This window comes from Protopterus annectens, chromosome 9.part0, assembly GCF_019279795.1.
Source record: "Protopterus annectens isolate FY-2018-M chromosome 9.part0, PAN1.0, whole genome shotgun sequence".
NCBI lineage: Eukaryota > Metazoa > Chordata > Ceratodontiformes > Protopteridae > Protopterus > Protopterus annectens.
In genome coordinates this window covers 1,757,386,938-1,757,412,318 of record NC_056743.1, presented here as the reverse complement: position 1 = coordinate 1,757,412,318, position 25,381 = coordinate 1,757,386,938, and positions in this window count along the sequence as shown.

The window sequence follows — 25,381 nt, the reverse complement described above, 5'->3', positions numbered from 1 at the left end:
AGCTTTGGAGGATCTTATAAGGGATCTCAGCTTCTTACTGAGGCTGACCAGGGAGCTCCTCCACTCATGGGATTTTACTCTCTTTTGCAACAGTTTCTTCCTTCTGTTGTACAGTTTGTTTATGGCAGGGGACCACCAGATTGGCTTCCTTTTTTGGAGGATAGCGTCTTGGTTCTGTTTGGGATAGCATGATCTATGCACTCATGTAGGTGCTTATAGAGCGCATTTGTGTAGGATTCAGCAGTTGTAACTGTATTGTCCATCTGCATGGGTGTCATGAAGTTCACTACTTCTGTCTTAAGAAGCATGAAGTTGGCTTTGGAGAAATTTCTTACTGTGGTTTCCTTAATGGGGGGTGGGATGTGGATATCAAGGGTGATTATCTTATGGTCGGATCAGACCAATGAGGAGTTGACTTCAAGTGTGGAACACTGGTCACTCATGTTGGTAATGACTAGGTCTAGGATATTGTTGCCCCTGGTGGGGTGTGGATAAGTTGATCTAGGGCATTGGAGTTTATGAATTCCAGAAAGCGTTGTGCTAAGGAGTTAGTACATGAGTAGTTTTCCCAGTTAATGGTGGGGTAGTTGAAGTCGCCCATTATTAGGGTGTTTGGTTGAACCCTAATATTTTCCAGTACATCAAGAAAAGAGGAGTGGGAATCCTGGGGCATGGTGGGGGATCTGTAGCAAGCTACAATTTGGATTGCAGTTTTGCCAAGAGTTAGTTGTACTTGGATAACATCGGACGCATTATGCTGAGAAACTAGCTTGGAGGTGTGGATATCCTTAATGAATATGGACACACCCCCACCTTTGGTGTTTCAGTCCCGGTTAGATGGCCGGAAAAGTGTGGTATGAGTTATAGCCTGGTAGTGCAGGGGTGCTCTCTGGAGCCTTGAACCAGGTCTCAGTCACTGCACAGATATCAATGTTCTCCATTTTAAGGAGTGCCTCGAGTGAGTGCATTTTGAAATTTAGACTTCTAGCATTGAGTAGCATTACCCTCAGTTTTTGCTTGCCTGTTCCTGTTATGGTGGTGAATTTGTTACTTGAACCCTGCCTAAAAAAGGCACTATAGGGGCAGCAAGAGCCTTAGCCAGTATCCGGAATCCTAGGGACGACAGGTGCAGGCCATCTGTGGCAAAGCATCGTGGTCTGTCGACCATGTCATCCCAAGCAGACAGATACTGGATCCGCTTTGAATGACACCAGAAGCTTAGCCAATTGTTGAAATCAATCATTTTGTCCTTGTACTGCGGTATCATTCTGGGTGATGGCAGAATGCTACTCAGGCCTGGGCTACAAGATCGCAGAGCTCTTCCATGTCTCTTTTCATGTAGTCCAGAGAGGCACGTCTCAGGTGATTCACACCAATATGGACAATGACAGAGTCATATTTGTACTTGTTGTGGAGTGACCTGAGTGCGTGGGTTATGTGGCGTATCCTGGCACCCGACAGGCAGCTGACAGTAACCTTCTCCTTGTTTAGCTTGGTGAGTGGGACATCAGTGTGCCTGACTATAGAGTCACCTATGACTAGTGTGTTGGGTATGTTGTTTTGCCTTATTGGCTGTGTTTGAGTGCCACACTAAATCTGTGGGCTATGTGTCATTTGGGTTGTGTTGGGGGATGGAGGTTGCTTGTGTTTCTGCTTTGGAGGTTTCTATTGCTTAGGCAGATTATTATTGAGAGCCTCCGTGAATGGTTTTGAGTTTCTATGTGTGGATTTTGGTGGTGTAGACATAGTGAGACTATGTGATGAGTGTGGTGTGGTGCAAATGTTTACCTTCTCCTCATGACTGTCAGGTTCAGTCTTGGTTGGTGAGAGCTTTACCTCCAGTTTAGCTAGATAAGTGCATCTCTCACAGGTTGTAGTGTTGGGTGGTAGGAGGAGAGGATTGTCTGTGTACATGAGGCAATTTCTACATTGCCTCAAGATGCCCAGATTCATCAGATAGACAGGGGAGAACACTGGGAGCTGACCCTTGGACATGCCTGAATAAAAAAATATTTTCCTCTAGATAAGTGAGGAAAGTGAGTACAAGAGCTGTTTTTCTCAACGTCAGTGAGAAAAGTAAGTACAAAAACTGTTTTCCTTTAGGTAATGAGGAAGATCGAGTGCAATAGTAATTAGTAGCTTATTTAGTGCTTACAAGTTCTGAACAAGTGCTGAGTATGAATAAGCAAATTTAAGTGCTAAAACTAAGAATCTGTATCTGCACTAGATGAGTTACAGGACAGAAACAAGTGCAAATGCAGGCTTTCAAATCAGAAAGTTGAGAGAGATGGAAGATTGCCCAAACGACCAATAATTACAAATTCTGGGCCAGAACCACTCCTTGTGTGGTAGACAGGTTACCTAATGCTTACCACTCCCACTGATAAGCTAGAAGGCTTCCCTCCAACACAGAAAGGCCTGGGGGGCTCAGAAGCTTACAAACAGTCTTGGATACAGCAAATCTGTATCTGGAACACTAGTTACAGGAAAGGTAGAAAACAGGCTTACAGTTTTTTTTTTTTTTTTTAGACTTCAGTAAAAGGACACCAAGAAGTTTTTCCCCATATGTCCATGAATATTTCCCCATATGTGCATGAAAATTATTTTTGAAATCAGGATGCTATGAAGTAGTGGAATTTTTAAACAATTTTATACAAACTTCTAGATTTCACTTGCATCAGATTTAACTCCCTGTTGGACTGAACCTTCTACTGAATCATGCTCCTGCCATCCACAAACGTATTTCTGTATTGCCAGACCAAGTGGCTCAGCTTGCTGACGTCAGGCTTCATGCTGCTGTGCCTTCTTATCCTATTTTAAAACATGTGCATACCTCATCACGTCACCAGTTAGACTTCAGACCTCATCACATGTCACCAGTTAGACTTCAGACCTCATCACGTCACCAGTTAGACTTCAGTAGTTTCCTTCTGCAGTCACAAAATAGGTGTTTATAGAGGGATATTCCATTCCTAGGCCTGATGATTGCATTTCTATACTGTATGGAATTTGTTTGGACACTGTAGTTGTAAGGCCAGTAAGCCCTATACCAGCCATAATGTTTCTGAGATATGCAGAGTAAAAATCTAGAGATTCTGAGCTGTATGAACTGTGATGTTTCTGATAGATGCATGGAAGAAAATGTTATAGTCATTCTGCCTATATTAGTCATAATTCTTCTGAGAGATGTACAAAAAATGTACAGAACTGACAATAAGTATGCTTCGCTTCAGCTTCGGTCTAAATGCACACCATCCTCATCTACTTAAATGATACTATTATCCAGAACATTGTGTAAATAAGTGCTAAATTCAAGCGGCAGTTGTGACTTGTAGACATATTCATCACAGTAGCAACAGTTATTGATGCATGTATTGTTGTCAATGATCGTTGTGATAGAAATGTTTCTTGACATTTTTGTAATCCTTATATAAAAAGTCTTTAAAGTAGGTTACATTTCAAAGGGGGAGAAAGACATGAAAATTATCTTGTCCATACTGACTCCTTCCTCTCACAACTGCCACTTGAATTTAGCACTTACTATATTCCCAGAACATTTTGTGAATATTTAAGTGCTGAACTGATATTTTCATTTGTATGGTCCTCTGCAGAAGCTTTCCTCACATTTAACTCCTAAACTCAAATACATTTGCTGCTGTATGATGACAACATATGTCTTCTGTTGCATATATCTGTTGTTTAGATAGCTGTCTACTCTTATTATCTCTTAAAATTACCTGGTAAGATTGGAATTGAAGGGGATGTGCTCCTATACAGGAATTATTGTTGAGAGCAAAATGAGTTCACTTCACATAAGAAATAATTTCTGCATCACCTCTTTCTATTAACGATCCTCTCACGTTCCATTAGAAATTCATCTGGAATGTCAGAAACAGAAGGATCAAACTCCTCTGTAGGAATTATTAGTGCTGGTTCTCTTACACGAGAGACAGAACATTCATTTCCTCTCTAAAAGCATACATATCATCCATTTCTGCAAGAATCCTCTGTTCTGTTTGAAAGCTAGCTGCTCTGACAGGAGTAGGTTGTGTGTCTGTCTGTACATAAATTATTCTTACAGGCTCTTGTCTTTCTTGAGAGAATGACATACATTCCACTCTAGAGATAGTCAGTGTATGTTCTTCTACTTTACGAGAGGAAGACTCCTCTGGACCTTCCTTTGCTGCATGTTCTACATCTGTTTGTTTCTACAGAATGTGTTGGTTTGTTAGTAGAATCTATATCCTCATCAAAAAAGTGACCGACTTTGAGCAGAAGTGCAAAACACTGCACAAATAAAGAAATTACTTGTAATAGTTATAGCATTATTAGACAACATAGACTAAACAAGAGTTAGGTGGTGTTGCAGTTATGTTTAAAGACTCTCTAAAGCTAGAAAAACTAAACCGTACAACTCCAGACATCCCTATTGCTGAACTTCTCATAACCCGTGTGCAAATAAATCCTCATAAAACCATGATTATCATAACTACATATCTGCCCCTGACAACAGTCTCCCCAACATCAAACTTCTCTTTTCTTGGTCTGCCTATACTTTCAGTCAAGAAACTATCATCCTTGGTGACTTTAATCTTGTCTGGCTCTGTTTCTCCTCTAACTGCCCCACCAACTTTATAAATATAATTTCTCCCAAGTTATAAACTGTCCCATCCGCACTGACAAACACTAACTAATAAGCCTAACCTAAGTGTCTAAGCCGGCTGCCTATCTGTCAACCTTAGTGACCATGCCCCTACATTTCTACTTAGAAAAAGAATTCTAACTCAACCTTACAATCCCTTCAAATACATCCATTGTAAAAAAACATTTCTTCCCTGATCTCTTTAATCTATTACTAAAATTCTGTGATTGCTCACTATTACATAGCCTAAACCTTGACCTTGCAGTAGAATTCTTTAATAAGTTTCTTGAAATTCTAAACAGCCTAGCCCCCACCAGAAAAATATGCACCAAATCCAGACAATTACCATGGCTGTCTTTTGACACTAAACAAAGAGGCAGAGACAGAGCCCTATACCTATCCACCAAAAACAAATCCGACTTCATACTAAACAAAGAGGCAGAGACAGAGCCCTATACTTGTCCACCCCAAGCCCTATACCTGTCCACCCCACAGCTGTTGGACATGCTACACTTAAAGAAATCCCAATCCCTCAGAGCCACATGCTCCAGGGATCTAAATCTTATCATTACAATAAACAAAACATGCTGGAGGGATAGGTTCCTGACTCAAAGACTCCCCAGACTCTGGAATAGACTGCCCGTACATGTCAAGCAGAGCGCCTCTTTGGCCGTCTTCAAAAGGAACCTTGATGATTGGATGGGAGAAAGGAAATTCACCCCAGGGATCACGTCAGTCACCCTGCTAGACAGGGGTCCAGGAAAGTAAATAGTGTGGGAAGAAATAGCCAGGGAATTGTTATGGCTAGGCTTGTATAGGCCCTAGGGCCAATAGCCTAGTGCCAACCTATGAACCTATAAACCTATGAACCAAAAAAAAAATCTGACCTCTCCACGTATTGGCAACAAAGAACCCAAAACAAGAAACATATCCACAATGATAAAAAACACTACTTCCAAACCTACCAACAAAAGTTCCTTAACTTCCTTCACAACCCAAACAAATTCTGGCAATCAATCAACTTCCTACTCAACCCTGGTAAATGCTCCACCCCCACTCCTTCCACAACCAATACCTCTGAACCCTTAGCTTCACAGTGTAACTCTAACTTCATCAACTCCATCTCCTGCCTCATTAATAACCACAGACAACTACCTCTCACACTCCCCTCACCTGCCTTTAGTACTACAAACTCCCTGTCTTTTAGACCTATTCAAACTTCTTACATTAAAAAGTTCCTAAGCAAACTAAAACCGTGCTGCCCAACAGCCGATCAACTACCAAATGAAGTCCTAAAAATAGCAGCTCCATCCATTGCCTATCCAATCTCTATACTAATCAATTGTTCCAACATAGAACAATATGTGCCTCTCCTCTGGAAATCGCTCACATCATCCCCCTCCACGAGGATGGCCCCTCCTGAGAAATCTCAAACTACCGCCCCATAGCTATCCTCCCACCCATAGCCAAAATCCTAGAGAAATGTATTCAGATACAACTTCTTAACCACCTTACCACAAACAACCTCCTATCCGACACCCAGCATGGTTTTAGGCCCCAGTATAGCAGAAAGACAGCTTTGTTATCCTTTACTAACACTATTCATTACCTCATGAACAAAGGCAACTAGTCTCTACAATTTTCCTGGACATGTCAAAAGCTTTTGAGACCATTTCCCACCAACTTCTACTTGACAAACTTGCTGCACTTAGTCTCAGCCCAGCATCCCTAACATGGTTTCACAGTTATCTATCAAACTGTCAGCAGGCTACTAAATGAGAGAACAATCTCTCCCCACTACTCCCAGTATCCACCGGTGTACCCCAAGGTTCAATACTTGGCCCCCTGCTACTTATCATATTTACTAACAACCTTAATACAGCACCCCAACTGGCCTGAATCATACAATACGCAGATGATACATCTCTTATCTGCTCAGCCCCTTCCCCATAGCAACTACAAGAAAAGATGCAAAAAGCATTCCTGGAAATTGAAACTTTCCTATCAAACCACCAAATCATCCTCAACCCTAATAAGACCAAATTAATATTTTTTACTAACAAAACTACCAATCTGAGCTCCCTACCCTTCTCTATTCACTCTGTAAATGGTACCAAAATTGAGCCAACAAACTAGGCCAAACTCCTAGGTATTACAATAGATGACCATCTCAAATTTGATATTAATATCTCATTTTCTATTAAAAAGGTCTACTCCAAACTCGGTACTCTCTACAAAGCTAAACTTTACCTAACACGCCAAGCCAGACTAGCCATATCTAGATCGCAGCTTCTCTCAACTCTTCTCAATTGCTCTCAAATCTTCACCAACTTACACAAGACTGACCTGCATAATCTAGAAACTTGCTATAACAAAATTGCTAAGTTTGCCACCAATCAACCCCATAACCCCCACCATTGTTATGCTCTACTGCAACTTAACTGGCTAGAACTTCCCAACTTGTTAACCCTAAACCAACTTACCCTCACCCATAAAATCATACACAACCCAAACCCCGCAATTTCAACCCTAGTCCAACTACAAGTAAACAGCAGATCCCTTAGATCTTCTGATAGACCGCTGCTCAAAATAACACAATTACATTACCATGGTGATTCCCTCTACTCTTACAAAATAGCTGTGTTGGAATGCTCTACTCCTAAGTTGACAAAACACCCCGCTGTTCCTCCTTTAAAACACAAATAAAAGGCTACTTTAAAAGCAAGTGGCTCTGTCATTGCTGTACCCTTGGATAACTCCTCTCTCCTGCTATGTCCTCAACAACACCCATCATTTTTTTTCATTATTAGCGGATTTCTTTATTCTTCAAGGTTTTAGTAGTCCATCCCCTCACTTTCTATAATTTCAAACTACTTTCAGTAGTTCATTTTTCACATTGTTACACACGATATTAGCTCTGCATGTGCACAAACCTCCTCATTAGGCATGCTCACTGTTTTGGTCTCAGTTTTTTCACCCAGTTATCATGACTTTCTTGTGGTTTACATGTTTCAGTTTTTGTTCCTATGATGTATTACTTATCTCTTCACTGTTTGTTAAACTTACACTTATGTAATGATTTTGCATTAACAACTATGTAAATGTAGCTCAATATTTGTTTATCTTTCTGGAGCCCGTCTCCACTGAAAACGGGCTACTAGCCCAGTCGGACACTACCTGGTAAACAGATGTAAATAAATAAAAAATAAATAATAAAGCACTTTTCAATTCTCTTTCTAAGTGCTTTAAATACTGAAGCAATCCTAGAATGCAATTTAGGTTTTCTTCTGTCACTGGCTTCACTACAGATTGTGTCTTTAAATTGTGTACCTACTTGGGAACCTCAGGTTTCCAAAGGTCTTTGTTCTGTTTCTGTGCTCTTATTGTCTTCTTATGCTTGAAAATCAGTTGGTTTAACAGGGGTAGAATGTGTGTGGTCCTCAGCAGGCATTATTGCTTCAGGCTGCTCTGTTTCATAAAGACAAACAGTACAATCCTCTAAAGGAAGTCTCTGTGTGTCATCATTTTCTGTAGTGTTCTTATCTTGTGCTTGAAATTCATCTGATCTGACAAACAGTTTATGTCCATACATCTCCGTAAATTGTCGGTTCTCTGCCATTTGAGAAAGAAATATTCTCCTCTAAAGGAATTATTTGTGTATCATCCATTTCTCTTGCATTCTTCTCTTGCTGGGTTTGAAAGGCAAATGGTCTAACAGGACCCGAGAGTTGCAGTCCTGTGCAGGAGCTATAGGCCAAACAAAGGTGGAACCTCCAGCTCCATCATTGACTGGATCTTAGTGTCTCATCGAAATCTAATCTCAAATTCAGAAATCTTTCCTGACCTCCTCAGTGACCATCTACCAGTCTTTGCTGACCAGAACCCCTCCTCCCTTCATAAACAACATCACTGCATTCAGACCTGAAACCTGTCCAACTTCAACCCACAAACATTTTCAAACTGCCTAAAACTAACTGACAGGACACCTTTAAGAACTCTGCCCATGGGCAACGCCATCAACTACTTCATTGAAACTTTTCTGTACCTACTCAATAACCCTGCTCCTCTCAGGACCAAAAGAGTTAAATCTATAACTTCTACCGGGCTATCTAAGGAAACTAAACAGATCATGCTGCTAAGAGACAAAAAAGTGGAAACAATACCAAAGAAATAAGCAATCTAATACGCTACTAGAATTTAAACAACTCCGCAACTCCATAAAACAACTAATAACCAGAGACCGCAAAACATATTACTCTAAGCTTCAATCTGAACATACTAACAAATCTGGAAAATTCTGGAATACTATCTCCTGCCTTCTTCACCCCGGCAGTAAAGACAATCCATGCCCAAACCCTAAATGCTCTTATCAAGAAACAGCCTCTCTATTTAACACCTTCTTTGTGTAATGTATAGCCAAACTTACAGCCAGCTTCCTCAGCTCCCCTGCAATACCCCCCTCCCCATACCTTCCCCTCTGATCTCAAACACATACCCCTTCCTTCAGCCTCAATCCTGTACCCACACACACAAAAAAAATCCTTCTCCGACTGAAACCATGCTCCAACGCACCAGATAATTTACCTGCATCCTTCCTTAAACTATCTGCCAACAACATAGCCTTCCCTATCTCCATCATAATAAATAGGTTCATCCAAGAATCTTATGTTCCCTCACTTTGGAGACAAGCATTCATTATCCCACTCCATAAAGGTGGTAAAAGCACTAATGCCACTAATTTCTGTCCTACACGCACACTCAAAAATCCTGGAAAAATGTATTCACTCACAACTGATGCCTTATCTAACACAAAACAACCTCATAACCCCCACACAACATTGATTCTGTCCTGGCCACAGTACCATCACTGCACTCCTGTCCTTCCTCAAGTCCATTAACCATGCTCGTGACTCCATCAGAATTGTATCAACCCTATTCCTAGACCTTTCCAAAGCCTTTGACACCGTCTCCCATCCTATACTCCTATCACAACTCTTCTCCCTCAATCTCTCCCCTTCCACCATAGGTTGGTTCAACAGTTACATCTCCAAAAGACATCAAGCTGTTAAATGGAAACATTCCACCTCTTCCTTTCTATACACCCCTACTGGGGTACCCCAAGGTTCTCTCCTTGGCCCCTTACTTTTCTCTATATTCATCAACAGCTTTCACAATTCCATCTAAATTCTACACTAATCCAGTATGCAGATGATTCAAAAATCATCTGCTCAGCTGACCTCTTCCTGCCTTCTACAGATAACCCAGTCAGCTTTCTTAAATACTGAAACCTGAATGCAAAACAACCACCTAGCCTTTAATGCCAATCAAACCAAATTAATGATTTTTTCCCCATCTAAACACTCCCCCATTATAAAAACTCCTTCAAAATCATAAGCCGGAATAACACCCCCATTGAAATTGTCCCTCACACCAAACTGCTCTTCGTCATTATTGACGAACATCTAAAATTTGCTATCCACATCCAAACTAACATAAAAAAAAAAAAACACCAAAAATTAGGACTGCTATATAGGCATAACTGTTATCTCACCCCCTCTACCAGAAAGACCCTTACCTCCACATACCTTCTCCCCTCCCTAATGTATGGTGCTCCTCTGTTCTCGAATCTTCAGCTCGGCCTTCAAACTAAATTAAAAGCCTTCTACAACAAAATCTGCAAATTCGCCACAAACTCTAGGAACTCATCCCATCACTGCATCTTTCTCCACTCACTGCAGTGGCTCGAGTTTCCCACTGTCTGAACCTCCTTAAACTAACCAATGTCCATAAGCTCATATTTAACCCATCCGCCTGTCCCTCTCTCGCCACCTCCTTAACCCTCTATATTCCTTAGGTCAGAAAATTAGAACCTGCTCAAAATCTACAAACCTTTATGGCCACCTGGACACTCTCTGCTATCCTGCTCCTTAGCCAAACTATGGAATTCTCTTCCTCCCTCCCTTAGAAATACTCATAACCACTCTAACTTTAAATCCCGCCTCCATTCCTACCTATCTTCAAAGTGGGAATGCCCCTGCTCCTTCCCCACATAGGACCATCCTATATCAAAACCTACCTTCTAACTCTGCATCATCCCTGCACTCACATCATTTGCCCTCCTAATCCTCCTTAACCTCCAAATTTTGTTAATTTAATTCCAACAATTTCTCCTGCTTAATTGTAATTCACTGTTAATGACCCTTAGACTGTGCAGTTGCTTGATTTTATTATTATTATTATAGGATGTAGATCTTTTTTTACTGTAGAATGCTGCATAAAGCTGTATGACTTATTTGCTTTGCATGTTCATATGCTAATATGCTTGTCATTGTTACTGGAGCTTTTCTCCCCAGGCCTCCACTGAAAACGGGCTCTTTTTAGGCCCAGTGGACTTCCACAGTCATCGAAGTGAAATAAATAAATATAGCTATAGTTTTCTTTCATTAGAGATGGACACACATTCCACCATAGAAACTTCATGTATGTCATCCATTTGTTCAGAATTCTTCTCCTGTTTTGTTTCAGAACCAGCTGTTGTGTCATGAATAATCATATGCATGGGTGTACATGAATCATTACAGGCTCTTGTGTTAAGAGAATGACATGTATTCCACTCTAGGAATAGTCCCTCTGTGATGTTGTACCTTATGAGAGGAAGACTCCCCTGTATCTGTCTTTGCTGCACATTCTTCATCACAGTTTGTTTCTGCAGAACATGTTGGGTTGTTAGAAGAATCTAGATCCTCATCTGAAAGTGACTGACTTTGAGCAGAAGAGCAAAACTCTGCCCAAATAAAGCACTTTTTAGTTCTTTTAATAAGTGCTTTATATGCAGAAGCAATCCTACAAGAATGTGATTTAGGCTGCTCTCTATCACCACCATTATTAGGAATAGTGGCCTTAAATTGTGTATGCACTTGAGAATCTGGTGATTCCAAAACTGCTTCATTCAGTGTTATGTCACTGATACTGGTATGTTCCTGAACAGTAGGTGATCGGATATCTGCAGAATGTTTCAAAGTCTTTTCATAGGGCGGCTGCAGTGGTGCAGTGGTTAGCATTGCTGCCTCACAGCAAGAGGTTTACCAGTTCGATCCTCGTCTGGGGTGCCTTCTGTGCAGAGTCTGCATGTCCGCCGTGTGGGTTTCATCCCAAAGACATGCTGTAGGTGGATTGGATACTCTAAATTGGCCCTAGGCATGAGTGCGTGCTTGTGTGTGCCTTCTGTGGAAGGTTGGGCAGTGGGCTGGCAACTCAACACCATTAAACCTCCACTGCCAGTCATGAGCAGACAGGTGATTTGCTGTGGCGAGCCCTAACCGGGAAAAGCCAAAAGAAGAAGTTTCTAAACCTTTTCATCTCTCTTTGTTGTGCTCTTGTCATGTTCATTGTTCCGAACAGTATTTTCTGCACATCCTGCTTCAGCAGACCATTTAGTCCCTTTCCCTGTTTACACAGATATAACATCAATATATTGTGCACTACATACCTTAATTCATTCTACATCTGTAGCTACAATTTTTAGTTTAGCACAAACATGCATACATTACTACAGTATTTATTTATTTAACATTTATTTACCTGGAAAGTCTGACTTGGAACAAACCAGTTTTTAGCAGAGTCCCTCGGAGAAGCACTCTAGGCGCATATCTTTGTAACATGAGAGGAAACCGGAGCATCTGGAGGAAACCTACATGAATGCAGGGAGGACATGCAGACTCAACACAGAAGGAGTTGAGAATCGAACTGGAGAACCTCTTGCTGTGAGGCGACATTGCAAACCACTGCACCATCCATGTACCTAATGGTACCAATTTTTATTAAATGAAAAAAAATTTGAAAAGATACTGTATGGAATAAAACATGTTTACTTTTCCATTTCTTTAAAGTGCATTCACACTGCAGTGTTTTGTTTAAATAGTGTAAAGTGCTATAGGAATAGTACTATTCCTGATCTTCCATGTCCTTAATAAAGTAATAAATGCCTCTAGTCCCAACAAAGCAAAGCCATTCAGCCTTAAAACTATAGAGACACGTACACACATAGCATTCAGTTCCACATATCTGTGAATGTTGTGCTGGCTGTGGGGTGGGTGGATGTTGTGTTAACTGTGGTGATCTATGTTCATTAAATTATTTTTTCTATTTCTACATGGTCTCTAAAAGTATCCGTGTGTGTGTGTGTGTGTGTGTGTGTGTGTGTGTGTGTGTGTGTGTGTGTGTGTGTGTGTGTGTGTGTGTGTGAGTGTGTGTTGGTAAGAGAACTGGTGTAGAAAAAATACTGCATTCCATTTCTGTTGGTATGACTGAAAGAAAGCATCTGTGATTCAACTCACAAATATTAGTACATGGAGTTCTCTATTCCTTGCATTTCATGTTATTTAGTGCCTACTTTGGAATCCACATTGAATGCATTTTGTAGTACAGGCATTGCATCTTGCTAAATTACTGGATTTGTTGGTCAATTTCTTTTGCTCTATGTATTTTAACAATCTGTGAATTTTTTTCTCATTCAAAAAGAGGATGAAAGCATTTTATAATCTGTCTGGTAGTACCGTTCTCCAAAGAAGTATTATATATTTTTTTCTATTACTTTCACTTGACCTATTATTTTTTCATGTGATTTCTGCATTTCCAAGTACAGTTGCAGCCCGTTGTTTCATTAGTTTATTTATTAGTCCTACAGGCTGCGATCCAAATGTCTTGTTCTTGCAGAGCTTATATGTTCATAGGTTGGCACTAGGCTATCGGCCCTAGGGCCTATACAAGCCTAGCCAAAACAATTCCCTGTCTATTTCTTCCCACAATATTTACTTCCCTGGACCCCTGTCTAGCAGGGCAACTGATGTGATCCCCGGGGTGAATTTCCTATTTCCCATCCAATCATCAAGGTTTCTTTTGAAGAGGCCAAAGATGCGCTCTGCTTAACATGTATGGGCAGTCTATTCCAGAGTCTGGGGAGTCCCTGGGTCAGGAACCTATCCCTCCAGTATGTTTTGTTCATTGTGATGACAAGGTTTAGATCACTGGAGCATGTGGCTCTGAGGGATTGGGATTTCTAAGTGTAGCATGTCCAACATCTCTGGGTTTGACATGGCCTTGTATGTTAAGCAGAGATTGCCTCTGAGTAGACAATATGTGACCGAGTATAGCTGGAGTTTTTTTTTAGATGGTCAGCATAGGGCATCTGCTTTAGGCCTGTGATTCTTTTAGTGAGGTATTTCTGCGGCCTTTCCAGTTGTTGCAGATGTCTTGAGAGGTACATACCAAATGAGGCATTGTATTCTGTAATGGGTCTAATGAGGGATGAGTACAGTGGGAAAATGACCTCCTTTTTTCTGGATGAAAAGCCCTTAGTGATGAGGTATCCCACATAGAAGGATTTCCTGACTGTTGTGGCGATGTGGTTATCGAAGGTAAGACCACTGTCCACCTGTGTCCCTTAGTCTCTTATCACACTTTCGGTGTTTAGTGTACTGACACCTATGTGGTAATTCACAGGTACGTGTTTTTTCCCAAAGGGGATAATTATACATTTCTTGGCATTGAGCTTGAGCCCATGGCTCTGACACCAAGCATCTGTTTCTGTAAGGCCCTATTGTAGAATATCCACATCATTTGGGGATTCAAGAATGGCTCCCAGTTTCCAGTCATCTGCAAACTTTGTTAGCCAGAGTCCCTTAATGTTGGCCTGTACTTCAGAGAAGTAGATGGCAAACAAGAGTGGTCCCAGGACTGAACCCAGAGGTACTCCCCTTGTCACTTGTCTGGAGCTGGATTTGGAAATGGCTACTTTTACAGTGTGGGTTCTGTCAGTAAGCCAGTTGGCAACCCATCGAGTGATGTAGGGATTAATGCCCAGCTTAGTAAATTTGTCAGTGATTCCAGAGTGGGGGATGGTGGCAAAGGCCATAGTGAGGTCCAGATAGGGTGTGTGGACCACCTTACCCTTGTCCACAGCTCTGGAGACTGATTCAAAGAAGTCAGTCAGGTTCAGGAGACAAGATTGGCCTACACAACAAAATGACAGAACTGCCACTTTATTTGAGCTGTATCACATACCTCTCCGTCATATCACCGCAGTAAAATAATGAAAGCTAAATGTGATATTTGCTTCAGTACATGCTCTTGACGGACTCCTCTACTTGCTTTTCAACAGTTTCAAACAGTGAGATTCCCATGAGTGATGCTTTCATACCTTGCATTGCATGTCTGCAGTTAATTTCTGATGCTATTGTCTGCAGCGTTATTACTATTCTGTTATGCAGCACTGCCTTTTATTCACTTTTTTTTGACTACCTTACCAATTATATCCTTATATTTCTGAGGCCCTTATTTACTTTGCTATTTGTATTATATTTAGGATGACTGGCAAAGTGGAAAGAGGACACTCCTGCCTGATTCCTTTGCTCAACCAGTGATCAGAGAGTACCACTAGCCATGTTAGTTTCCACCTCTAATCCCTCATATATCCTCCTAATCAACCTTATCATTTTATCAGGGAATGAAAATGCTTCCATTGCTCTGCTCCTAAAGTCCCAGCCTACTCTATCAAATACTTTCTCTGCATCAAGACCAATAACAGTGGTATTTTCTTACATTCTGCTTCCCTCTGGCTCATCGGTGTTCTGCTAATATTGTCAAAAGTTTGCCTCCCCTTAACAAAACCACATTGATCTATATCTTTCAATTTTCAGCATCACTTTCGCCATTCTCTTAGCCATTATAGACATAAACACTTTATAATCATGGTTTAGTATTGAAATGGGTCTGTATAAAGCTGGATCTTTACCCTCTTTAGGTATTACAGCTGCCACCACTTTCATCCAGGATGTTGGTACTTTTCCTCCTCCTAAAATACTGTTTAACAAAACTTTCCAGATCTTTATTTTTCCCTTCTAAATTCCAAACTTTCACAGGAATACTATCTATTTCTGGGGACTTTTCTGTAGATTGGTTATACATCACCATTGTTATCTCATCTCCTCCTATCCTAACTGCTCTCACGTAGTACTTGCCTATGATTTGGAGAAGATAGTCTATTTGGAGAAGATGCCTGGATAATGAATCCAGTGTGAGACTAAGATAAAAAATACCCCCGGTACCTTAATGACCATGACCTACAGTTTATCTAAAGCAATTTATTTTCATTTGGGAAAGTTTTCTTTTTCATAAGGCTCTCCCAAATGCTGCATGTGAAAAAAGTATGGTGTAAGCCAAAAGTGATAACTCATGTACTGAGAGGTGGTCAGACATGCCACACTGCCAAAATATTTCCTCAATTACCCACTTAGCCTCATTGCAGAGACATGGTAGATTTGGTGCTTACCCTGATTCACTGAACTGCTAGTCACATGGACATACAATACAGTGAGAGCAAGTGAATAAGTGTAACTTCACCGCACATTGTCATTGGATATGGGAGGAAATGCAGCACCAAAATCCACAGATTGTACAGATTCAGAGAAAGTGCCACCGTTTAGAACTGAACTGGGGACATAAGTAATGCAAGGCAGTAATTCTGATTACTTCATGACTTTGTTATTTCGGATATAAATTAGCATATAGCTAATATGAGGATTCTGGTCCTCCAGAATAAGCTAAGTAAAATAGTGTTTTCATTCATAATCCCATGCCACAGGTATAATATACTTAATAAGTAATCTGAACCAGGCTTTAGCATTTCATTGATCCCAAATGAAACATTTCCTCCAGTGATTCATTTCGCAGTTTGTCCATGCCTGCACAAGAACTTCACTGACACCAAATGGAACATTTCCCCCAACAATCCCTTCAGTAGTTTCTCCATCTGTGTCCATGCACTTCACTGACACCAAAAGGAACATTTCTCCAAAACAAGCCCTTCAGTAAGTTGACTGTGTCTCCACAAGCATATCAGTGACACCAAATGAAACATTTCACCCCAAAATGTCCACACCCAAACTTCAGTGATGACAGAATGGATAATTTCCTCAAATGAACCCTTCTGTAGTCGGGCCATTATTGCTGAAGTCATTCACTGACACCATATAAAACATGTCTCCCAACGATCATTTCAGTAGTATGTCCATAGCTGTACAAGTACTTATACTGATACCAAAACAGACATTTCCCCCATTACACTTTCAGTAACCTATGAACCTATGAACATTTCAGGAGCATAAGAGAGATGCCGTAGGAGTATCCCAGACAGCTGCCATGCAACAATTCTGTGCTCTAGCCAATTTCCCCTGCATCCTTGATGCAATAAACTGCACCCACTTTCTATTTAAAATACCTGCTGTACCTGATGCATAACTGTACTTAAAAAGAAAGAAGTTTCAGGCGGTGTGCAGAGCATATCCCTCATTACTAATATCGTGGTGACACAATCTGGCAGGGTCTGTGATGCTGCAATATGAAGAAAAGTGGTATGAGGGCTGCTTCACAACGTGATGAAATACCTGAGGTACTACTAGTCAGTAAGTACAGGACCACAACTATGATTTAATCAGAATCTACACCTGTCAACATTAAGCATGAGGGCAACATATGTCCTGGTGGTATGATTTGAGGCCATTAACACTGTTATGTCTCCTGGGTAGGCAACAGTTGCTCCAGTGGCATTCCTCACCCTGTCATAGCAGCAGTCTGTAGGTTGGATTGAGCATCATGCCAGAGTAACATCACTGACAGGCCTCACTCAATGGCTTGTGACTGCCCAAAGCATTGATCATGTTTGGAAGGTCTGTTCACACTTCATTCCCCCTGACAGTATTGCCTGTCAATCCAAGAAGACTGCAGCCATGCCGGGGAGGAACCTTGATTATAATTTCATTCTCTCTGTGTGAGAAATTGTCTTCCCTATTTCTGATTGACATCTGAAATACAGTGTGATATGCAAGTGTTATACTTTATATGGAGACTCGCATATTGATATGATGATGTTACAAGCATATGTCAATTGACTATCTCACCTCTCATTTACAAAGCAAAGCTATGCTAAACAGTTTAATTTGTATTACTGTTATGTAGAGATAATCAGAATAAATATGAAAAATTGTCAGAACATGTAATCTCTAAGAAGTAACAAGAACATCACATGTACAAGCCATTAAAAAGTTGCATAGGTCACATGAGATTTGAACCGATGGCAGTGGATATCATAACAAGTAAGTGACAGCCACACAACCAATGTGCCATAGTGATGGTGTTTCACAGTTACATGCACATCCAAACAGAATTAGCAGGTGTAGTCAAAGAATATCAGATACCTGTCATAATCAACCACAGTGAGTGCTACACATCATAACAAATGATGTTCTGTAGTCCTATCTCTCCTTCATTCTTACATATGGGTTCAGAGCCGATTAGAAAAGCTCAAAGTCTCTTAGTTGGCTCATGGCAAGGTAGGTATCCCATAGTGCATTGGTAAGAATCCCCAGACCTCGTTTGCCATGTCTACGAGTTCAGAAGTGCTTCTTGCTTGGCCATGGTTAAGTTGCATATTTTTCATTATTATTGTAGTTTTATTGATATTTCTTCACATAAGATAGCTTAGTTTACTTAGTCTTAGTAATAGTTTTTCATAGGTAGTAAATAGTAGTGTGTTTTGCTAAATTTACGTAGTTATTGTTGAGAATTTGTTGGCCATTCTAGGCCCTTTTTTTGCTCTCTAAGTGGTATCCTTCTCTGCGCTAATTTTTTGATATAGTTCCTATTAGCGTAGGTCTGTGTTTGGGTTAGGACCTTTATTTTTTCTAGTTTTTAATAGTATAGTATATTGTGTGCAATGTCGTTTACTATTATTGACTAGTTTTTGCCTATTGTTTAAAATTTACTATTTGTGGTATTTTCTGATTTAGCTTCTTCTCTGTTTCCACAGCTAGGTCCATTTAAGTTAGAGGATCTAGTTCCCTGTTTAACTTTCTGGCTCTTTTTCCTCAACAGGGCTAGGCCCGGTTTAAGTTAGAGGACCTAGTCCTCGGTTGTATTGTTATGTGTAGCTTTCTTAAAGGGTGAGGCCCGTTTAAGTAGAGGTCCTTGTCCTCTCTTATGTCTCATAGAACTTCCTTTTGTACTAAGACATGTCAAAGGAATCCAAAGATCATAAACCTTTGGGTTTTAAAAAGTGCTATAAAAGCTCCCAAAATATTTCGATTACTGATGGGCACAGTAATTGTGTTTATTGCCTTGGAGCCATTCACCTACAGGAAATGTGTTCTTTCTGCCACTCCTTCAGCTCCAGAGTTCTCCAAGAAAGAAAGAATAAATTAATACTGAAAGGTCTCCTTAAGCCTTCCATTGAAAAGGACTTAGCCAGCTCTTCTTCACCCTCCAAGTCTCACTCATCAAAGAAAGAGAAAGTCAAGTCGGCCAAGAGCCATTCTCCTGCACTAACTATTCTGTCTGAACCTCCTCAGAAAATTTTAAAATTGGATAAGCCTTCTACCTCTTTGGCTCCACTGTCCTCGGAGCCGGTCGAGGTTATTGATGACACTGCAGTGTCGGCCCTAAGTCTTTCGAAGCCAGTCCAGAGAGCTGTTGCCGGTCTCCCCAACTTTATGATCTCCCATTTTTCAGAGATCTAGGTCACCTACCCTGTCATCCAGATCCTCCAAGAACCTTTCAGAAGAGGTTGTAGAGAGAGTAGTGCTTAGGCTTTTGAAGTTGTCTGCTTTACCCAAATTGTTGCTGGCTCCGACCCAGTCAATTCTGGAACCATCTAAAACCATTCTCCCTGTTGTGGTTCCTACTCTGAGCCATGTTGGTCCTTTGGTGCCAGAGATTTCGGTGCCACTTGCTGTGGAACCCTTGGTTCCGGCTCTCCTTGTGGCTGTCTCGGAGATGAGTTCTGCTCCGACACCTTCGGCGCCGTCCTTGGTGTCTAGGAGCCAAAGCTCACCAGTCGGCCTTGATAGGGACGCTTGGACTCAAACGTCTTCAGTGCTGAGCCTACCTCTCAGTGTGTCAGCTAGGCTGAGCTTGGAGCCTACATCCATCTCAGAGCCGATTGCTTTGGAGCCAAGGGCTACCTCTGTTACCTCGGAACTGGGGCTGTCTTCGGAGCTGGACAGATCTGTACTCGAGATGATGAAGAGTGTGATGTCCCAGTCAGTTCTACACAAGGGTACAAATACTCTTCCCTCTCAAGCACCGACCTCTGTCTCAGCACCATCTCTCTCTCTTTACAGCAGAGACCCACAGCCTCAGGAGCCCCCGTTGGATGGCCCCCAGTCTTCTGAGACCTCCCCGAATACCCTTCTGAGGAGCCCCCTTGGAAGAGGACATGCAAGAGGAAGCATGTAGACTCCCAGGATGAGTCCATCACCTCAGACACTGACCTTAAGGAGTCAGAAGGGACCCCTAGGTCGTCCTCTGATGATATCTCCTTTGTAGATATCTTAGAGATCCTGAAGCGGAGAGGTGGCTGGCCCACTGTCACCCCTTCTAATGAGAAGTCAGTGTACCTGAAGGCTTTCGTGTCTCATCCTTCAGCCTCTTGGGTGTCTCCACCTTTTGATGAACTCCTGGACCTAGTTAGTTGAAAGGTGTGGGAAACTCCTGATGCCATGGAACCAATCTCCAGAAGACCCAACAAATTGCTCTCGGCCCCCAAAGAGAAAGAGTTCTTGACCAAAGGTGTTCCTGTAGATGCCATGGTGGTGGCGGCAGCCACTAAGAAGGAACTTTTTAGTGCCCATTTTGGACCTCAGCAAACTAAATGATTCCATAAAGAAGTCCAAGTTCTGAATGGTAACCCTGCAGTCTATAATCCCTCTATTAGGGAAAGACAGCTGGATGTGCTCCATAGACCTCCAAGATGCATACTGCCACATAAAAATGGACAGAGCATCGAGGAGTCATCTACGCTTCTGGCTGGGAGACAGTCATTACCAATTTCTTGCTCTGCCCTTTGGTCTCACCACAGCCCCCAGGGTGTTCACCAAATGCCTGGTGGTAGTGAAAGCTCACTTGAGACGTCATGGATTCCAAGTGTTTCCGTACCTGGACGACTGGCTCCTGACCACCAACATCAGGCACCTACTCCTGCAAACCAGGGATTCAACCATTCAGCTCTGTAACCAGCTAGGAATTGCAATAAATTGGGACAAGTCTGCCTTGTCGCCCTCTCAATTTGTGACTTTTATAGGCGCAGAAATAGACACAGTCGCCATGTTGGCTCGTCTTCCTGCAGACAGAATTCAAAATCTCAGACAACAGATATACAGCTTACTTCTTCTACAAAAAGTCAAGGCCAAGACAGTGCTGAAACTCTTAGGGACCATGGCTTCTACCTTAAATCTAGTTCCACTAGCCAGATTGCATATGCAAATTCTTCAATGGCTATTTTTTTCCAGTGGTCTCTTCAACAACTGCCTCTCATCATATTCTCATAATGCAATCTTGCAAAAAGAACCTTCATTGGTGAATTCAGCTCGATCAGCTGATGACAGGAACACCCTTCCTCCCTCGCCAACCTATTGCTATTGTGACCACGGATACCTCCCAGATAGGGGGGGGGGGCATTATCTAAGCAGGACTGTCCAAGGCACATTTCAAAATCATGAGGCTCACTTACATATCAGTCTCCTAGAGATGAGAGCTGTGCTTCTAGCATTGCAAGCACTTCACGACTTTCTTCCTCTAGTGACAATAGCAATCCAGTCGGACAATATGTCAGTGGTATGGTATCTAAACAAGCAAGGAGGAACCAGATGTTACCCCCTTCATGTTTGGCAGTGGGCGCTATCTTCCCAGCACTTTTTAGTAGCAATGCATATCCCGGGGAAAACCAGTGTGATAGCTGATAAGCTCAGCAGGGCAATCTTGATGCCTCACGAGTGGTCTCTGAATCAGAAAGTAGCGGAACAGATTTTCTGTAAATGGGGACAACCTTGCTGCAATCTTTTTGCCAGCCTGATCAACGCCATATGCAGCAGCTACTTCTCCCTTATCCCCCCTCCAGGGGAGTCACTGAGAGACGCACTTGTTCACGATTGTCCTTCGGGACGTCTTTATGCATTTCTGCTCATATCGAAAGTGATCCAGAAAGCAAAGTTCTAGGGAAGCAAAATTATTCTGATCACTCCTTACTGGCCTCATCAGATTTGGTTCCCCTTTCTTGGTCCTCATCTCCTAGACGATCCATGGACTCTGGATGAAGTTCCAGACCTCTTGACACACATGTCAGGCTCCCTTCACCCCTGCCCCCACACACTCAACTTGACAGCATGGATGTTCCACTTCCATCCCTAGTCAGGCTTCATGATTTTTCACCTGCAGTGACCCATATCCTTACGTCTTCCCACAAACCTTCCACAAGGAAGTTATACGCTTGCAAATGGAGAAGATTTTCTATCTGGGCAAAAGAGAAAAATGTAGATCCTTACACAGTATCCATCACCTTGGTGTTAGTATTTCTAACCAAACTTTTCCATCAGGGATCAGCTGCTGCTACAATTAGAGTTAACTGGCAGCGATATCAAATTTTCATTTGGAATAACATGACCCTAATCTGATGGCTCACAGATTATGTAAAACCTTCCTTAAAGGCACTACCTTGCTGAGATCTCCCTTTCAGGAACCTGTATCTCCTTGGGATCTAAATTTTATTCTGTCCAAACTTACTTCCCTGCCTTTTGAACCCGCACATTCATGTGAATTGAAGTTTCTGTCTTGGAAGACCATTTTTCTAGTAGCTATCACATTTGCTAGATGGGTATCAGAGTTGCAAGCACTGTCAGTCAAACCTCATTTGATTTTTCATAAAGACAGTTTCCCTTTGTACAAATCCTTCCATCATACCTAAAGTTTGCTGTCAGGCTAATTTGAACCAAACTATCACACTGCCTGTATTTTTCCTAATCATTCAAACAGTGTAGAATATAAATTTCATCAACTTGATGTTCACAGACAGTTATGGTTCTACCTACATCGAACTAAGGCACTTAGAAAATCAGACCAATTGTTCGTGTCCATTTCTGAAACTAGAATAGGTCTGCCAGTCTTTAAAGTGACTCTACCTAACTGGATTTCCAACTGTATCTCCTTTATCTACTCCTCCAATGGAAAGAACCTTCCATTTAAAATTAAGGCTCATTCCACAAGATCCCTGTCCACATCTGCTGCTTTTCAAGCCAGAGTTCCGATTGACAGTATTTGTGCAGCAGCAACTTGGGCTACCCCTCACACCTTTATTACTCCTTACAAATTGGATTTAACCTCCAAGGGTAGAGCCTCCATTGGTTCCATGGTTCTTGGGAGTATATTCCCGTGGGCCACCTGAGAAAAAGGTGCTAGGGACGCCGTCCCATATGTAAGAATGAAGGCGAGATAGGACTACAGAACATAAAGAAGTTATGTACTCACCATAACATTCCATGTTTGTAGTCCATTTCACCCTTCATTCTTACGAACCCACCCACCTATCCCCATCCTGGGAGGATCTGGAGACAGGATAGCATTGCCTTTGGTAGAGTGGATACCTTTCATTGTTGTTGTTCCTTCTGGATAACTTTTTCTATCACTCTTATAGTCAGCAGCAAACAAGATCTGAGAATTCTTACTAGTGCACTATGGGATACTACCTTGCCACGAGCCAACTAAGAGACTTTGAGCTTTGTAATTGGCCGAGTCAGAGCCGAGGATCGGCTCCGAACCCATATGTAAGAATGAAGGGTGAGATGGACTACAAACATGGAATGTTATGGTGAGTACATAACTTCTTTATATGTTGTCCTTCTCGCCTTCTTACTTACTGGATGGGTTTGGAGCCAATCGTCTGCTCTGACTCGGCCAAAAACACTAGCTCGAAGTGTTTCACTTGGCCCGTGGCTGAATACCTATCCCAAGATGCATTGGAATAATCCCCAGATCTCATTTGCCACTTGACAAGTGCAGATGCTCTCTCCTTGGCCGTGACTGTGTTTTTCAATTTTATTATAAATAACTTTTTTTGCCAAAATCATATTATTAGAGTTGCTATAGATCGTAGTTTATTCAGTTTATTCCTCCTAAAAGTATTTTGTGGGCTTTAATTATCGCCTGTTGTGCTGTTGTTTGTTGGCCGTCATTTTTCTTTTAGGCCTAATACTATCCTTCACTCTTGTGTGTTAGTTTTAGTTTGTGTGTTCCCTTTTGGCTCATTTGAGTTAGAGAGCTAAAACTAACCCATTTATGTTAGAGGGTTTCTCGTTGTGTGTTTTTTCCCTTTAGCTCAGTTAGATCCATTTAAGTTAGAGGGCCTAACACCTGTTTAACTTAGAGGGTAGTACTGTGTCTTTCCCTGTAGTGTTTTTTTTCCTGTCTGTTATCTTAGGGTATATCATATTATTAGTGTCAGTACCTTTTATTAGTTCCTTTTTCTTACTGGTAGTTCCTTTTTCTTTCTGTTCAATATGTCTAAAGAGTCTAGAGATAAGGAACCCAAGCCCTCTGGGTTCAAGAAATGTCAACAATGTTTGTAGAAAATGTCTATAACTGATGGGCACCGTGTATGCGTGTACTACTTAGGGGCATTCACCTTCAGAAATCTTGTGGTTTCTGTCACTGCTTCAGCTCTCGAGTGTTGCATGAGAGGAAAAACAAATTGATTTTAAGAGGTTTAATAAAGCCTGCTTTTGATGAAGCTTTACAAACCACTTCAGTGGCTAAGTCTCCATCTTCTAGTGACAAGTCTGAGACCTTCCTCTTCATCGGATCATTCAGAGCCTCCAAAGAAAATTGCCAAAGTGACTGAAAAAATCTATCTCCTCAGCTCCACCATCTTCGGAACCGAGAGAGACTATTGGTGCAGACAAATCTAGTCCATCGGGGCCAAAGATAGAGACTACTTCTTGGAGCCAGTCCATTGAACTAGAACCGGTATCTCTGACCTTGAGATCCCCTATTCTTCAAAGGTGTCGATCCCCTACTCTCTCATCTAGGTCTTCTAGGAGCTTATCAGATGATGACATGGACAGGCTGGTGCACAGGCTTTTGAAGTCGCCGGCCCTGGCTAAATTGTTTTATGGCTCCCACCCCACCAGTCATGGAGCCATCCCAGATGACTGCATTCACTATTCCTGGTTTGAGCCAAGCTGGATCTTAGGAGCCGGAATGCCAGATACCTTTTGTGGTATATCCTTCAATTCTGAGACCCCTTCAGGACTCTATGGAGCCATTGCCTGCTCTGACACTTTCAATGCCTTCTGGAGTGACTAGAAGCCATAGTTCTCCAGTCGGCTCTGTGGGGGACTCTCAGACCCGAGCTTCTTCGGTTCTGAGCCTAACCCTCAGTGCATCGGCATGGGTGAGCTCTGCCCCTACATCGGCCTCGGAGACGATCTCCTTGGGGCCAAGAATTTCCTCTGTTTCCTAGGAACCCAAGATATCGTTGGAACCAGGGGGATTGGGCTTCGAGGTGATGAGGAGTGTGCTGTCCCCACCTCAAGCACTGGCATCTGCTTCGGCACCATCCCATCCACAGGACAGTGGAGATTCAGAGGCTCAGGAAGCCCCATCGGGCGAGCCCCACTCTTCCGAGTCCTCCTAGACTACCCGTCTGAGGAACCTCCTCGGAAGAGAACATGCAAGAGGAAGCATATAGACTCCCCTGATGAGTCCATCACTTCTGACACTGACCTCGAGGAAGCAGAAGGGTCCCCACAGTCATCCTCTGAAGATACCTCTTTCTAAGATATCCTAGAGATCCTAAAACAGAGAGGTGGCTGGAAGCCCATTAACCTGTCTGATGAGTCAGTGTACCTGAAGGCCTTT